Here is a 7021-nt window from a genome sequence, read left to right on the forward strand (position 1 = left end):
GGGAGGAGCCAGAGACGCGAGGCTTCACGCGCTCGGATCCCGCAGAGCCGCGCTCGCCACTGTATCCTCTCGTGCCCCGGCTGGGCGGCGGCGACAGCCCAAGTTGCCACAGTTCACGCCGGCAGAGCCGCGGAGCCCTGGGGGGGACGCCTTTTCCTCGGGAAAACAATCACTCGGGATTTGCTCGGGCGACGGTGAAGGGAGAGGCACCTGGACCCCCTGCCCCCTTTCTCCGTGCGGGCCCCTAGGACCGGCACCGACTCGGGGGCGCAGGAAGAGGGCGCTGAGGCAGAAGGAGCAGAAAAAAAGCGTCCTCGAACTGGAGCGATCCACAGCTGGGGTTTGGGAGTCTATTTGCAAACCTCGTTCTTCAGGGCAGATGCTGCCACATAGGGGAAATTCTTAACCATATTTTCTGTTTCATGACTTTCTTGGCGGTTTTGATTTTTTAAATCCACTCTACTTTCGTAGTCTCCTGCTGACCTCTCCTGCGGTTCCTTCCCTGCCACCCAAGAATACTGCTTGGGGATTCAAGCTAGACTTGGCCTGTGAGCAGGTAGAGGACCCTTCTCACCAGACCCTCCCTCGATCTCTGCCGCACCTCCTACTCGTCCAGGCACTTTATTTATAACCTGGAATGCAGAAACAGCGGAACTTTTGATTCGCACCAAATGAGCCCTACTTGGTTTAAAGCTCCGCAGGCTGCTCATGGGTCCTCCCGCTCCCCAACACCATGCCTGACCCACGACCAGATCCCAGTGGAGAAAAAGAAAACTTCCACAGCCCTCTTTCCTTTCCGGCGCTCCCACCCCAGCAGTTTCAGAAGCCTTTTCCGCTGAGTAAGGGCCTGCCTCTCTCACTTTTTGCACCTGCTGCCCTTCCCATATCCTTAACCCCTAGATAACTTTGGCTTCCAAGAGCCCAATGAATGTGGACAAATTAGCGTGACAGCTTTATATTAAGAGAAGGTTTCCACCTAAATGCTCTTCTGGTCTCTGCCCTATTTTTCCTCGATATTTCTGTATGCAAACTGCTGTCCCACTCGGCTCTGAACCTTGTGGTCCCTTCGCAGGTCAAAAAGATAATGAAGACGCAGATAAATCCCAACTCCACAGTGGAAAGCACAGTAGACCTACCTGTGTTTCCACCTACTGTGGAGGCTGAGGCAGAATTGAAAGTGTGAGACCAGCCTGGATGACTTATCAAGACCCTGTTAGGAAATAAAATTTTAACAAGACTGGGGGATTCACCCTCACGGTAGAGTACTTGCCTATTATGTGTGAGGCCTTGGGTGCAATTCCCAGTGTGTGTGTGTGTGTGTGTGTGTGTGTGTGTGTGTGTGTGCTTTTACAGGGTTTTCGTCATCAGACTCAGGACAACCCTTCAACCTGGAGCCCGTCACCTTTAAAGTTAACATTGCTAACCACACACTTGGCAGAAAATGGGATTTCCCACAAGCCTTGTGGATAAGGACCCCACATACCAGGCTGCGTAGTAAGAACCGTATCCCCTCTACCCACTGATGTCTAAATGCACCTCAGGCTTAGTAGCCTCGAACTGTTCTTTCCAAGGCCCATTTTTTGGTCTGAGAAATCCCAGAATTCCTAAAAGCCAGAGTGATCCCCACAAAGAGGAAAGGTGGTCTGGGGAGGACTGTGAGAGCTCTGTATCCAAGTCTCTATAATTAGGTCGTCCTGGGGGAAGGGGCTTTTAGCTCTGTTCATTAAAGAACAAACTGAGACATACATTCTGTCTTAGTTGTGTGGCACTACATCCATTAACAGTAACAAGAGTTCATCTCAACAAGGTCATAAATCTTTCTTAGGTGACTGAAGTACTTCTGTATCCTCTTAGAAGAGCATTTCTTGAGTGGGGATTTTCGCCATAGGCCTCTTAGGCTAAGAGAACCATCATAGACTAGACCCAGCAATGAAGCAACCACGTGGTTCTTTACAAGCTTTGTAGTGGGTGTTGCAATAGGACCTCTGCTCAATGGAGGCAGCAAGAAGAGAATTGGCTTATCCACTGCCACGTCCCCAGGCCATCTTCCTTACAGGAAGACCAACCGCCATGAGCTTCCTTTGATCATCCTTCAGCCTCTTTTTCCAGACCCCCAAGGAACCTGGGTTTCAGACCTCTGCCTTCTAACCACACTCATGCCCTTTAACAATGTCTACCAAGAATGTATGTTTCCAGCCCCAGTCTTTCCTTTGTACCCTAAGCTTAATCATTGCCTAAGTATGGGGGAGGTTGCAAGGGGAAACAGCAAGGGTTATGGGGTTTGCTGTGGGGATGATGAAAATCTTCTAAAGTTGATTGTGATGATAGACAAGACTTGCACAGATGGTGATGGATGTAAAACTCTTATAGACATTCACAGTGTACTCAAAGCCATTGAAATCGATGAATTGTATGGTGTGTGAACTATATCCCCAGAAAGCTATTTTTGAAGACTTCCTTAGTCCTCATCAGAAAAGGCTGTAATGTGGCCAAGGAGGACTTTTGTTTTTTCCTTCTTCCCAAACTTGCTAACTTGATTTCTTTGGTACTGGGGATTGAACTCGGGTCCTTGTGCTTGCGAGGCAGGCACTGGAACCACTGAGCCAAATCCCCAGCCCTCAAACTTGCTAACTTGAAAGGATGGCACCAGTCTTCACCAGGTGATTTAAACAAATAACTCATGATAGTTCCCCACCTGCTTTTCCTATACCCCCTACCCAAGCCATCAAGCTCTTCTAGTATACTTTACAGAAAAGTCCCAAATCAGCCACTTCCCACTGGCCTCCCAGCTTCCTCCTACCCATCATTGTCTCCCTTGTGGGTTGTGGTCACAGAATACCAAGTGTTCTCCGGGCCTCTCTGTTCTCTTTCCTTACCATTCAGTCAACACGCACACACCCCCGAGGTCATAATCTGCTTTCTGTGCCCAAAATTCTGCCTGCAGTCCTGACATTTTGGAACAATCCAAACATTTTACAAAGTCCCTGCCTTCCTTCCCAATTTTCTCTCCCCTATTCTGCCCCTCGCTCCAGGTAGATTTCCTTGCTGTCCCTCCAACACTCCAAGTTTACACCTTCCTGGTGGTCTTTGCATTCGCTGTTCTCTCAACCTGGGATATTCTGCCCATAAGTCTTTGTATGATTCACTTTTATCATGACTCAAATCTCTGCTCAAATGTTGGTTTCTCAGAGAGGTCCTATTTAAGGAAGCATCTCGCTTCACTCCCAACGCTCTGCCTTATTTTCTGCAGTGCTTATCACCTGAAATAACATAAGTTGCATATTTACTTACATAATATCTGTCTCTCCTGCTATAATGTCTCCACGGGTATATGAATTTTGTTTTTTTTTTTGTTTGTTTGTTTGTTTGTTTGTTTTGTCTGCCATGGCCTCTTTCCACCTAAAGCATTGCCTGGCACATTTTAGGAGCTTTGTGATTTGTTGAGTGAATAAAACAATGGATTCTCTGACAGGAAAAAAATACGAAGAACTGGTTCTTCTCAATGACCAGCACCAACAAACAAGCAGACTGCCTTCCCCCTGGCTCTACTATGACTCTGTGTAAGGCAGCTTCCTTATCCCCTCATCCCTGGGACCCCTAGAGCTGTGTGGAGAAGCTAGAGGAAGAGTGAGAAAGACTCCTTTTTAGTACCCAAAATCCGAAAGCTAGAGTTTGTCCAAGCCTGAGAAATGATCCATCTCATTAACTGCCCTCCGAATTCCCCTGCCTAAGTCGCTCTCCATTTTATGGACATATACCAAGCTTCCTTACAAAAGAGGAGAAAACGAGCTGCTATTTCTGTAATGGACTGCAGTGTGCCTGCAAGGCTCCCCCAAATGATATGCTGAAGTCTTGGCCACTGGTTCTAAGAATGTGGCTGAATTTGAAGATTGGATCTTTGCAGATGTAAGTAAATTACTGTCGTTAGGTGAGGATCTCAACCAAATATGACTGATGTCCTTGAGGGGAGAGGAAAACTCCAGGGGAAAGCAGACAAAAAAGAAACTAAGGGAGAGAACATCAGGAAGCGAAGGAGATCAACATGGAAGTGTGGCGGCCTGGGGTTCCCAGAGACTGGAAGGGGCCAGGAAAAACCTCCCTGAGAGGAATCTGAAGGGGCCCAGCTCCTGGGGCCTTCCTCTTAGCCTTGGAATCTCCAGGACTGGAAAGACTAAATTTCTGATTATGTTTGGGTTGGGTTTTTTTGTTTGTTTTGTTTTGTTTTTGGAGGGTTTGGGTCCGGGGATCAAATTCAGGACCTTGAGCTTGCAAGGCAGGCAGTAAAACCACTGAGCTAAGTCCCCAGTCCCAGATTAAATTTCTATTGTTTCAAGTTTCCCAGTTTGCACTGCTTTATTCCGACAGCCATAGGAAACTAATACACATGCTATTTGCTGTCCAAAGCACAAAGTGTGAAAACACCAAGTTTCCTTCTGGAACCCAGCAGCTCGGTGTTCTGTGGAATTGTGCAGGCCTGACTTGGGTGGGTGTTTCCAGTCCCTGAAATGTACATACATTCATAGAGGGCTTCGACTCGAACATGTGGGTTCCAAGCGAAAACTCTGTGCTTTGTTCTAACAGCTACGATCAACTTCATCCACATCCAAATAGAGGGACGCGTATTTTTCTAAATTAGCTATCATCTTCCTGTCACACAGCTTCAAGCACTTTTAGGATGAAGCTTGGTATAGATCTGTGGGGGAAATAGGTAGAAAAGCATACAGATAGAACATGTAGATAAAAGCACCTTGTAACGGTTTAGGTGAAACTGTTCTAATCCATAACATCAATAATTTGGATGAGTTTTGAGCTTCTGATGGCAAGAACCAAGCTGTGCACATATTTAGGTTTTATTAGGTGTTAAATAGCACATGTTGTCCAACCCAATGGAACAGATAAGAACATTTCCTTCCCAGCAGCCCTAGAAAGAGGCCCCCCTGCTCCCTGGTCCCAAGGGCAGCAGCACAGCCTACATGTATTAAGTGTAACTATGAGTGGGTTACTGCTTTAAGGTTTTATATGAACTGATGTGTTTGGCCCTCCAGACAACCTAATTGGGTAGGTGGAATTATTATACGAACTCTTTAGATATGGAAACTGAGCCAGTGACCAAATAAGTATTGAAACCAAGCTTCAAATCCAGGCAGTATACATGCAGTCTGGGCACTAAATTATTAAGCTCCACTCTCTCTACTGGGATGAAGCCTGCAAATTCAGTCTCTTGTTGAGGTTTTGTGAGAGACCAATAAATAACTCTCGCCTGAGCTCTGACCTCATTGGGAAATAAGAGAATCGGCAGGAGGCCAGAACATTACCTTCATTAATACAGAGACAGTGCTGGAAGAGGGGGCCCTCTGCGAAGGCCAAAATGGACTGGCCATCTGTCCTCCCTCCAGGCTGGACCTTGCAGCAGCCATCTGCCCTGCTGATCGGGAGGAAGCCAGAAAGTGAAAGAGATCTCAGTGAGAAATGAGGGCCACTGCTGTCGCCCTCCTCCCTGAAGAATGGGGGGTAGAGACTGGGTCTAAAGGCCAGGAGTAGTTAAGAGAAGTCCCTCCCCACAGAGACCAAGAGTGTAGAGAAAAGATGATCCCGCAGTCTGCTTTCAAGCTTTTCTCCGTGAAGATCCCCTCCATCGTCTGCTAAACCAGCACTGCCCACGCGGCACTCACGCGGGTCTTCCTCTCTAGGCCTTCAAATGATCCTTTATTCCAGTTAGAAGTCTCTGTGCTCAGTGCTGTTGTTACCCCTCTGCAGGAAAATTAGAAGCAAGGCGTCCTTTTCAACTTACTCTGAATTGGGAAAGATGGAGCGTTCCTCGTTAAAGTGCAATTTTCACGGGGAGGCCTGTTGACCCAACACAGTGAATATCTACTAGAGAAATTTCAAGCCACAGCATGGTGCTGCAGGAAAGATTTTTGAGCAGGGAGAGCCTGCTCTGGGTACATTAGGCAACAAACTATCATATCAATTCATACAACTGGCTCTGCCCATCTGCGTAAAGGCCTAGTCTACACGGGGCTTTTCCAGTGCTGTTTTACTGTTCTCAGAGTCGCAGGCCACCAGAGGAACAGTCAGCTCCCACACATTTCCCAAAGGTTCACTGGGTCTCCTTCTGACCGTCTCAGTCCATGTCTCCTCCCGTGACAGTCAGGACTCTGTCTGTCTTTGTACAATAAGAAAACTCCCAGATGACGGTAATGTAAATAATAGATGTTTAATCTTCTCTAGGGTAGGTAATGCTGGAGTTGGAGACTCTAGGTTCAATTTGATGGCTCGGTGAAGCCCTCGGTGACCTAAACCCCTTCTATATCTCTTCTCCACTCTCGCTACAATGTCTTCATGGTTCATTGTGGCTGCAGGTGCTCTATCCTGTGCATCCACGTTCCAGACAGCAAACAGTGTGAGACAACGAAGAGAAGGAGAAGAACGTGCCAGGAAGTCTCATATAACACTTCCATCCATATTTGGGCAGAATTCAGCCACATGGCTACTCTTTATGTATCTGTTACCTAGTGCCACATAGCAAACAACCCCAAAATTACTGCGGTGTACAACATTAAGCTTTATAAGAAATTGACAGCACATTGTTAAAAGATACATACTGTTCGGCATGCCAAGCATTATTAGTACATATTTGCAGATTGGCTAAGGTTCTGCTCATCCTGCCTGGCCTCAGAAGTTCTCAGACTGCAGGGGTTGAGCGAATTCTACCTGTAGGTCTGTGTTTCAATTCAATGACTCAGTCCCCTGTGTCTTTCATCCTCCTTGGGCCAACCGGCCAGCCAGCCAGGACATGTTCTTCTGAGGTCCAAAGAGCAGGTGGAAATGGGTGACACCTGTGAGGGTCTAGACGCAAAACTGGCTCATTACCACTTTAGCTCACACGCTCTTGGCCAAGGCTCAGGCATAAGGGTAGGCCCAGGGTCAAGGAGCAAGGCGTACAATCCTTCCACGACTGTGCAGGTAGTTAGACAGTAGAGGGCTTGAGGGACAAAATAGTCAAAAATAAAATGTCTGC

This window comes from Fukomys damarensis, unplaced genomic scaffold (assembly GCF_012274545.1).
Source record: "Fukomys damarensis isolate Sample0158 unplaced genomic scaffold, DMR_v1.0_HiC HiC_scaffold_16, whole genome shotgun sequence".
NCBI lineage: Eukaryota > Metazoa > Chordata > Mammalia > Rodentia > Bathyergidae > Fukomys > Fukomys damarensis.